Source organism: Perognathus longimembris, chromosome 16 (genome assembly GCF_023159225.1).
Source record: "Perognathus longimembris pacificus isolate PPM17 chromosome 16, ASM2315922v1, whole genome shotgun sequence".
In the NCBI taxonomy this organism is placed as follows: Eukaryota; Metazoa; Chordata; class Mammalia; order Rodentia; family Heteromyidae; genus Perognathus; species Perognathus longimembris.
Window position 1 is genome coordinate 34,924,760 of NC_063176.1, and position 11,448 is coordinate 34,936,207.

Here is an 11,448-nt window from a genome sequence, read left to right on the forward strand (position 1 = left end):
TGCCAAATTCTCTTTCAGCAGTCAAACAATGCGCTTTGTAACAGAGCAGCAAAGTACGTAGGTTTTCAGCCACACTGTAATATTTTTATAGCCCCCACCGTCACCGTCTACTCCATACACACAAACATCCGCGTATCCAGAAAATAATTGTGGATAATTCAATGTTCAGATTCGATAATGGATGCTCAAATAAATATGAGAATTCCAAGCAAATTTGTGCAAATGAAAAAAGATTTCCTCTGACATAATGGCATGGTGCAAGGCTGTGTGTAATGAGCTGTAATTTGTCTGGAAGAGCATTTTAAAGGGGTTGATCTCTCCACTGGAAGGCCCGCAGCCGCTCAAAGGCTTAGAGCAGTGAGCCGGCCTGCCTCGTCTCAGAGGAAATTACACCACAAGCAGGCCAAATTTCTGACAACTTCCATAAATTATTTCAGATTTTCATATTTCAAATTTCATCTGCATTCATCATGTGAGTTTGACTGGGGAGAAATGTCTAGGAGGAGCTCTGGTAGCATTCAATGCAGCAGTCCCAGGAGCCTGCCCTGGGACGAGATAATTTAATTTCATTTTGATTAGATTATTCTTGCTGCAGTCTACTGCCAATCTGAAGTATTGTGCCTTCTTCTCTACTTAACCTTCCTGCCCCATGCCTGCTCCAGCCTGCATGCAGCTCTCTGTATTGCAGAATATATTTGAACAATCAAAGTTAGGAGTTATTATTTTGCTTTCTATTGTCCATCCTTATAAAAGCACACATCTTTCACTGGGCTCCTTCTTCCCAGAAATCAGATTACTTCTTTTTTTTTTTTCTTTTTTAAAGTTTGTAATATTGTTTACCATTTTCAGTGGAAAGTGCCCTGTAATTTAGGTGGAAAATCTAAAATCATTACTAAATCTCAGGATGATGCAATAGACCATAAATAAGGATCATCTTTAAAACAACTATAATCATCACTAGGCGATACACAAGAGACTGAAAACAGGTAAATAATGAATACACCCATCCATTAAACTAAAAGTCTATTGTAAACCAAAGTTATTTTTCAGCCCTTTACCTAATGGTCCAATGAAGAAAGCCCTATGCATTCAGTCTTCAAAGGCAGGACATTAGAAATTCAGAATGCAAAGTCTTTGTAAACAATGCAAAGCATAAACACGATTAACTTATGAAAAATACTGGCACAATAGCAAAATAATCTGGGAAGCAGACTCAGTGAGGTTTTAAAAATTCTCTTAAATTAAATTTGAATGCAGGAAATGACAATTAACAGTAAATACAGTTCATGAGCATCTTGCAATGCATAATCACAATTTTTTCCCTATTTTTAGAAAATGACTACATTTATGTGAGATTCAATAACCCGGGAACACCAAAAATGCTTGTCGCTGACTAAGTTAGAAGCAGGATTATTAGAAACAGAGATAAATAAACAAAGCTAATGTTGTTCTTTAAGTAATATCTATCACTTCCTTGTTATTGAGTTATTTCTTTAAACAATATAAGTTTTTCTGATGCCATGTGTCTGAACTGGGGACTTTAGCTTCTTTATTGTTCTCCATTTTGATGAAAAAAATTGAATTGGGGTCTGCTATATTGAATTTTGTTCAGTAAATATACTGAAATCATATTTTTGTTAGAAACTATCAATAAATCCAGTATAAGAAAAGTAATAAGATACAAATATGAACAGGACCTTTGCAAAGGAAATATTACAAAGAGAGTGCACCCAGAAAATATATTAGGGAATGTGTTTTTTCCCTTGTGCAAGGAGAAAATACAGAGAGAAGGACATGAAAACTGTATTGTTTTTAATACAGGTTCCGTGCTTGAAATAAAAACAATCCTAGCTGCTATATCACATGGTTCCATAAAATAATTTTTCCAGCATTATAGTTAAAAAATACAATAAGAGCACACCTAAATCTTGTTTTCCCTTCCTTGGGTTACTAAAAGGCATCATACTTAATAAATAGTTATGATTTTCATATTATGAAAATTTTGGAATTTTGATGCCCACATTCTAATGGAGTGTATATAATAGACCCAATTCTTCCTTAAAATCAATTTAACTGAATTATCAAATTTAAAATTCCATTGTATCCTGTCAGTAACATCCTAGGAAAAAGGTTATAAGGGTTTAACAAAATCTGATTTATTATGGATATATCTTTTGATGCAATAGATGACATTTCTTTGTGCAAGTTTTGGGAGACATCAAAAAGTAAAAGAAAAAATAAGCATGTTGAATTTTATTTTATTTTGTCAGTTTAATCAAATCAACATTGTGGGAAAGGTATGACATTGTCAACAAAGCTGACTTGAGCAACTCCATTTGGCAAAGAATCCTAACTTACTTATTATTGCTTGCTTAGGACAGTAGACACCGGGTACTGGTCATGTGGGGGGTTAGTTGGTAAGCTCCCCGGGGTCTTTACTCTTGTACATCCTCATGGAAACAAGCACTTGCACCCAGGACACTTTAACAACACTTCTTACTAATTTAGACTTTTGAACAATTGTGCTTCTGCTTGGACACTAGTGGCAATTGTCAAATAACTTTCCAAGAAGTAAAATACCAAAAGAAAAAGATGTAATTTGGTATTTGCAGCTTGTCTTAAGCTTCTAAAGCCTATTCTAATAAAATTACATGTGTGCACTTTTAAAGTCCTATCAAATCACTCTCTTGAAAATCTCTGGGACTTAATGTTGGAGCCACTGTGCAGTTTGGCAAGGACCACTGGCAATTAAGCTTTTTGTACCCAGTATTCAAATTTGAGAATGCCACTTTATTACTTTGATTTTTAATTATGGACCATGTCAGCAGAAAGACTTCCACTGAGTCCAGTAAAAGAGAAAAAAAAATCTTCCTTTCCTGGAAATGGCAGTCAATGAAGAGAAAAGCTGCATTCCTAGAAATGTATAATTTATGATTGAAGCTAGAGGCTTCTGTGGAGCATCATAAAGATAGTTTTAAGCAAGGATGGAGACTTGTGGGAGAGCCTGGGTGCTTTGGCAGTAGAGTTTTGGCTTCTGATGTTGGGAATTAAGTAGCCTGACCACTTCAAATTTTGTAGGCCAAGCTATGCAAGAAAAGCAATTAATTACATGTCTACACTGCTGATGGGATGTAGATGTGGTAGAACTCATTGATTCCCCCTTGTTCCAGTACTGGGACTGGACACAGGGCCTGGACACTGTCCCTTAGCTTTTCACTCAAGGCTGGCTCTCTTCCATTTGAGCCACAGCTTCACCTGTGGCTTTTGGGAGGTTAAGTGGAAATAAGAGTCTCATGGGCTTTCTGACTAGAGATCTTAATAATGGAGATCCTGAGATCTCAGTTGCTTTGAGTAGCCAGGGTTACAGGTGCCATCCACTAGTTCTTGGGAAACTCATTCTTTTGCTTGAGCAAGAATTAAATTGTTGCTAAGAAGAAACATGAAACCTTGCTGTGGTAAGCCATTATCTCAAGCCAGACACGTTCTATCTTTCATTTAAAAAGCCTGCCTGGGGCTGGCCGCTCACACCTGTAATCCTAGCTACTCAGGAGGCTGAGACCTGAGGGTTGTGGTTTGAAGCCAAGCTCAGGCAGAAAAGCCCTCAAGACTCTTACCTCCAATAAGCTACTCAGAAAAAGCTAGATGTGGTACTGTGGCTCAGGTGGTAGAGTGCTAGCTTTAAGCACAGACAGGCTTAGGAACAGTGCCCAGACCTTGAGTTCAAGCCCCAGGATGGAAAAAAAAATTCTACCCACTCAAGTAATTTAGAGGCTACTACATTATGTACCTCCAAGGACCATATATGCTATGGAATTGAGTGCTTGGGAACCATTTTCATAAAATGCCATGAGAATCATGATCCCTGGTGTTGTGGAATTTAGGGGCTCCCGAATATGTCTCTCATGAATGTCTGTCATGTTTCTTGATGACAAGGGAAAAAGTCAGTAGCCAAAAGGAAGTGAGGGGAAAAGAACTACTGGGCTCCATTTCTTTTCTTTCCCACACCTGTAGTACCTTCCTTTCCCTTCTACCTTTATATCTCCTCTCCTAAGCCACTGTGGAGAAAGATTTTTACAAGTGTGAGAGTGCCCAAATAAAGGAGTTGTTGAATAGGAAGAGTAGCCTGGCTTCCTACATTTTTGAGACATTCTCTATTTTGGCCTCTTTCATCTAACCAGACAGGTGTGTCTCTGTATGTTAAAGTAGCAACCCTGTGTTAAAGATGAGACCCAAAAGCTGAATGGACCTATGTGTCATCCATCCAGGTAAATTTCTTCAGTCAAATGAAGGCTTTCTTATTCTCAGAGTGACAATTTAAGTCAGAAAAATCAAGTTTCTGTAATGGAGGTTTGGACTATAGGACAACTTCACTCATTATTTTATTTTATTTTATTTATTTATTTATTTCTGGCCAGTCCTGGGCCTTGGACTCAGGGCCTGAGCACTGTCCCTGGCTTCTTCCCGCTCAAGGCTAGCACTCTGCCACTTGAGCCACAGCGCCGCTTCTGGCCGTTTTCTGTATATGTGGTGCTGGGGAATCGAACCTAGGGCCTCGTGTATCCGAGGCAGGCACTCTTGCCACTAGGCTATATCCCCAGCCCATCACTCATTATTTTAAAAAGATGGTTACTGAAGGAAGTATAACTCCTGGCTTTGAAACCAAATGCATTCTGTTTAAGCCAGTGGTTAAGAGGGCATGGGGCTGGCCCTATGACAGGAAGCATGGAGAAAGATTACAGGGTCTGATCTTCCTGACCTTTACCTTGCTCATCTGTTAAATGGATCACAGGGTAGATTGTGTCCTGACATCTGAAATGTATTAAAGGTCATTTGAAATGTATGATAAAGTATGGATGTTTATGCGATTACCTTTTTAATCTTAAATTGGAAAAAAATCTCATTTGTGCGCTCTGGAATAATGAGAGTCTCAGCTACTGTAGTGTTCCCTACTAACCGTAGGGCAGTGTGATGATGGATAGTGCCAGATAATGAATACCTTAATGGATAATGGCTGAATCAGGAACACATGCACCTGTCATTGGACAGATGGTCAGGGGCACAGTGAAGTTCTGAGACACATCTGTAAATGAGTTAGGTTCATTTTTGGTATTTTCCTGCTCTTTGCTTTTAGGGCAAATACCAATTTTATCTTCCCTCTTCCCACATGTAACCACACTATCCTTTCTGCTCTCTCCTAGACCTTTATTTTGTCTTTGGTGGGTTCTTGTCCCTCAAATGAAATTTGTTTATCCCCATGTGGTCCCCTGGCCCAAGCCAGTTTTGCGAGATGCAATCCATGTAGCACTGGTATTGCTCAAAATCGTTTTGTATAGTGACTGGACAAATACTTGAAATGCTAATATTTATTTGAAATTGCATTAGAAATGTAATTTATAGGTCAGTCATGATTCTGAGATATTTCTTAGGACTAGAATTAGGATATTTGCTTAAGAGTAAGCCAATTTAAATAAAATACTGAGTAAATAATAGCTAAGGGACAGTGCCTGGGCCCTGAGTTCAATCCCTAGTCCCAGCACAAGCCCCTTTAAAAAAACAAATGCACATACAGTGGTGTTGTGATCCTCTTGGAGAATAGTTTTATCTCCAGTCCATGCTTGCTTTTCTCATTCTCCGTGTTCCTTAAAGTCATGAAATTCCAATCCCAAATCACGTGGTCTCAGCAAAAGCTTCTTCTTCATGACCTAATGTGACTTTTGAATTTCTGCTTTCCCTAATTCCTTTTTGGTCTCAAAAGATAACCTATTTGTGTTACTCATTGGTACATTTAGAAACGTAAAAAAATTAATATTATTATAAAAAATCATCCATAGATAGTTGCAGGGACTGTACATTGGTACAACCATTTTGGAAAACTTTTTGACAGTGTATGTGTTAAAGCTAACCCTTGGGGTTGGAAATATGGCCTAGTGGTAAAGTGCTTGCCTCACATACATGAAGCCTTGGGTTTGGTTCCTCAGCACTACATATACAGAAAAGCCTGAAGTGGCGCTGTGGCTCAAGTGGCAGAGTGCTAGCCTTGAGCAAAAAGAAGCCAGGGACAGTGCTCAGGCCCTGAGTTCAAGCCCCAGGACTGGCCAAAATAAATAAATAAAAGCTAACCCTTTGCATGTTTTGTGTCAACAGTTGCATTTCGTGGATAGCCAATAAAAATATAAATCCCAATTCTCCAAAAGACCCTTATAAGAATGTTCACATCAGCCATATTCAAGCCAGCTGTGACTAAAGCTACACAAATGCCATCAACAAGAGAATGGCTGAGGATACTATGTATAGTATGTGCAGTCTTGGCCCTGCAGTAACTGAATATATCACATAAACCTAACAGAAAGCGACACAAGAGAACATATACCCTGCAATTCATTTGTGTAAAATTCAAGGTCTAGGCTAAAAGAAGTTGGGTTGGAGCTTTGTAACAAGGGAACTCAAAGGAAGAGTGTGCACATTGATAATTTATTACTTCTTATTCAGTGTGCTGTTCCTGCAGGTCTGTTCTTTGTTTTGTTTTGTTTTGTTTTGTTTGTTTGTTTGTTTTTGGCCAGTCCTGGGCCATCAACTCAGGGCCTGAGCACTGTCCCTGGCTTCCTTTTTGCTCAAGGCTAGCACTGTGCCACTTGAGCCACAGCGCCATTTCTGGCTATTTTCTGTATATGTGGTGCTGAGGAATCGAACCCAGGGCCTCATGTATACGAGGCAAGCACTCTTGCCACTAGGCCATATTCCCAGCCCCAGGTGTGTTCATTTGAAGGAATTCATCAAGTTGAATGATTAAAATATATTTGTTTTTTCTTTTTGCTTTTCCTTCCTCCTTCTTCTCCTTGCCTGTCCTCATCACTTCCCTTCCCCCATTTCCTCTTCCTGTCCTCATTCCAGGGTCATGCTGTTCCACCGAGTTAAAGCCTTATCCACAAATACATGCATTTTAAAAATGAATGCATACACTTTTCTAGGAAGAAAAATTGCTTAATATCCATTAAAAATTCTTTTTTGTGAGAAGCATGGTTTGCTATAGTGCAAGTCATGTTTGACATGACAATATATCTCTACTACATCTCTTCTTGGCTATGGTAAGTGCTTAATAAATATTTGCAGAAGTTACATATTTGAAATTTAACTTTCTAAAGCATAATATTTTCAGTTGGCTAGTTTTTTTTTAATTTAAAGAACATGGGCAAATAATATATAGGAATACAATTTGTCTTCTAGAGAATGTGAGCTGAAAAATGTGAGCTTTATTCACTCAGCAAGCCACGAGTTCTAACTATCCCCTAACTTAGAAGGAAGCAGGCAACTACTTAAAGATAACAATAAAAGGAAAATAAGGGCTGGGAATGCGGCTTAGCGGTAGAGTGCTTGCCTAGCATGTATGAAGCCCTGGGTTCGATTCCTCAGAACCACATAAACAGAAAAAGCCAGAAGTGGCACTGTGGCTCACATGGTAGATTGCTAGCCTTGAGCAAAAGAAGGCAGGGACTGTGCTCAGGCCCTGATTCAAGCCCCAGGCCTGAAAAAAAAAAAAAAAAAAGGAAAATAAAAAGACAACAAAAGAAAAGTGAGCAGAGTGCTCCTAGGATTTAGGTATGGATGGAAGGATCTTAAGTATGTTCTTTTCTTTTTATTTTGGATGTTCTGCCCTTTAAGATGTCAATTTTGTGAAGGAAGAGTAAAAGTAATTTCCCTAATGGGAAGGAATGGGGGTTAAAAAAAAAGAGTCTTTAGAAAAGTTCAAATTCTATTTGGACATGAAGGACATTTTACTCAAGGAAGTTAAAGCTTATAACTGAAAAGCAGTATAGCTTTACAGGTGAAGGGGCAGGCAGCGAGTGGCTGTGTAACCTTGGCCAGCTCCCATCTTCTCTGCTTCCTGTGGGTTTGTTTTTTTTTATTTGCACAATGAGAAACAAGTTTCATCAAAGAAAAATCAAAGTAATGTCATTGTGTGATTTTATCTAAGTGTAGGAAAAAGTGATTTGAATTACTTTAAAAATATGAAACATATGTCATTAGAAAGGGAATACAAGACTGGCTTACCTCGCAAATGTGAAGTGCTGAATGCAATCCTCAGTACTGCCAGAACAAACAAGCAAGCAGACAAAAGAAATAAAAGTGTTTTTTGTTTGTTTTACCTTCAGAAGAAGGTTGGTTCTGCCAACATTGGTGATAGGAAGACACCATTGTGTGGCTGAAAGGATCCAGACTAAGATCTGGTTAGATTGAACTCAAGTCCCGGTTTTACCACTTCAGGATTTCAGTGCCTCCTTTCCCATGTATAAAGTGAAGTTAATAATATCCACTCTTAGCAAAACATGGTGGCTACATGCATGAAGTCAGGATTAAACTGTCTGGAGCTGGATGCTGTCTTTGCTATGTATTGCCTTGGGTATATTGGGTGAGATACTTTTTGTTGTTGTTGTTTGCACTTTAGTTACTTCATCTGTAAAACTGAAGAGTAACATATACCTCATAGAGTTAAGTGTGAATTTAATGAGGTATATGGCCCACCATCAATAGCCATGGGTTTCATATCTATGGGTTTGACTAACCATGACCTGAAAATATTGGAAAGAAAATCACATCTATACTAGGCATGTACAGATTTTTCTCTTGTCATTATTCCCTGACCAGTACAGTACAACAACTATTTGCATAGCATGCACTTTACATTGTGTATTATATAGTATTTGTATTGTATTATATAGTATTATAGAGATGATATAAAATATAGGAGAGGATGTACATGTGTGGATTTTGCTAACTGTAGGAGGACTGGAACCAACTCTCCTCAGATACTAAAGGACACTAATTGTACATGCAAAAATGCTTCAAACAGTGCCTGCCACAAGATGTACATATTTATTTTAATATTGTTGCAACGATTAACTGGAACATGAACAATATCACAGGACACTCATTAAATGGCAATAATGCACGATTCAAAGATGTTTAGCAACCCTTGTTTGCACCAGAATCTTACTTTGACACTTTCCACATGTACAATACCCTATCATCCAGAAATTTCATTTTAACCCATTTCAGTTTATCTAATATGTGTGGGTCTGACGCGAAATAATTTGATTCCATGATTTAACAGGTTATTGCATTGAGGAAAAAAAATACAGCATATAGGAAGAAATCTGTCTTCCCAGAGATCAAAACTTGAGGCTTATGTGTGATGTTTCCTGTTCACATTCCACTGAATAGAAAGCTCTGCAACCCAACTTTTATGAGCAAGGCTAAATGTGCATGGCTCCCTAGCTGGGAAAATTGCTAGGATTATCTTTAAAATAGAGCAGAATATCATATTTGTTATTGTGTCCTTTATTCAGTAAAATAGTTTTAAGTTAGCATTCTCAAAAGTAAGTATTTATTCATCATATGAACCTAATATTCAGTTATATGTATATGTATATACTTATATACTATACAATAAGTTTTTTGGTGGTAGTGGTGGTGCTGAAGTTTGAACTCAGGGACCCATGCTTGCTAGTCAGGTGCTCTGCCATGCACTCAGCCCTTTTTCCTTTAGCCTTTTGGGGACAGGGTCTCATGTTTTTGCCTGGATGGTCAGCTGCCTAGCTATTGATTGAGATGGGATCTTTGTTGGCCTGGCACTGTAACCCTCTTTATTTCTGCCCATTGAACAGAGATAAGGCATTGTTGTACTACTATTCTTATATGGTGTTATAATAAATACATAAAATAATATTTTAGCAAGATGAATTAAAGGAAATTACTCAGTATAAAATGTATTTCTAAATGTCATGGTTTTATATTGACATTAGTTAATACCTCAGACTCAATATATTCCTAAGGGGAAGTACATAATTACAAAGAATATGTATTGATAGGTTAATTAAGATAATTTCTTGATAACTTCAAAATATTTGACTGCTATGTTGTATGTTGTATCTTATTAGATAGCCTTCTTTCCTTTTCTCTTTTACCTTCTTTCTTCCCTTCTTTCCTTTTTCTTTCTTTCTTTCTTTTTTTGATAGTTTTTTTTTTTTTAATGAAAGTTGTATGTAAGATTACCTCATTCCTGCATCTTTTCAATTGTTTCTTCCTTATATTTGCCCTTTTCCTTTCCTACTTGGCGGGACTTGGCGTTCCGTTCCAGGATCTTTTTGTGGTCTTTGTCCAGTTTCAGCCTGGTGATATCCACCTTGCTGGGTGAATGCCCACATGGACAGTGGTGCCATTGGCCTTTTCCCGCTGTACCCGTTCAATGTAGATGACATATTTCTTCCTGTAAAGCTGGACCACTTTGCCAATCTGCTGACCTTTATCGTGTCCCCGTACAACCTGCACCTCATCATCCTTTCAGATGGGCATAGACCGCACATTGTACTTCTGTCTCAGCTCTTTGGAAAGAGGAGAAGACATAATCTTCCTGTGAATGTGGGAAGGTGCATTGAAATGCCTTTTCTGGTTCTTACTTCGGTCAGAAGTGACAAAGGGACTGAACTTCATTTTGGCCTGTCCCTGCTTCAGCGATGGCCGAAAAAGGCCCTTCCTTCCTTTCTTTTTCTTTTTTGGTGACACTAAATATCTCTTTTGTTTTTTGTTTTTGTTTTTGTTTCCAGTCCTGGGGCTTGAACTCAGGGCCTGAGCACTGTCCTTGGCTTCTTTTTGCTCAAGGCTAGCACTCAGCTACTTGAGCCATAGCGCCGCTTCTGGCCGTTTTCTATATATGTGGTGCTGGGGAATCGAACCCAGGGCTTCATGTATACGAGATGAGCACTTTACCAGCCCCAACAATAAATATCTGTATGTAGCTGATGGAGGCCTCTGACTCATGATTTTCCTGCCACAACCTCCGGAGTTCTGGGATTACAGGCATACTCATGTCAATCCCTTCTTTTTTAAACATCATCTTGTAGTAAATGGAAAGTCTTTCAAGGAGTAGAAGGGAAATTTCATCACTACGAAATTGAGTCCATGGTTTCTGTTCTTAAGCTACATTGCTACTTTTCTAGCTTAGTTATAACTAGGAAACATAATTTTTAAATTAATTAAACTGAACATCTAAATATGTTTCACTATGCTTCCAGCAAGCAATCTTGTGAAAGAATTCTACGGATGTTTTTGACCCTTGTTTTGGAGAGACCAATTAGATGCATAACTCTGACCAAGGAGCTAAATGCCACTATTTGGTCCATATCTTACAGGTTACTTGAATTTTATAACATTTAAAGCAAAATATGCCAACACAAACAGTTCTAGTATTTTCTTCTTATATAATCCAAAGGATCATTTAGAGACCTCCCCTTACTTTTGTTTTTTATGATTTGGAAGTTGTTCAAATCCCCTGACTTGAAAGTTATTCAGATCACCTTAGTCATATGGCTCACTTGAATTGTAAACATGGAAAATAGGAACATGGAAAATGTAGTTTTTGCAAGTATTCAGATGTTTGACTCCTGCTACTAA

General features: G+C 38.1%; 1 pseudogene; it reads right to left on the reverse strand.

The window, feature by feature from the left end:
* Nucleotides 1–10,008: 10,008 nt before the first annotated feature.
* Nucleotides 10,009–10,488, reverse strand: LOC125364754 (annotated as a pseudogene).
* Nucleotides 10,489–11,448: the final 960 nt, after the last annotated feature.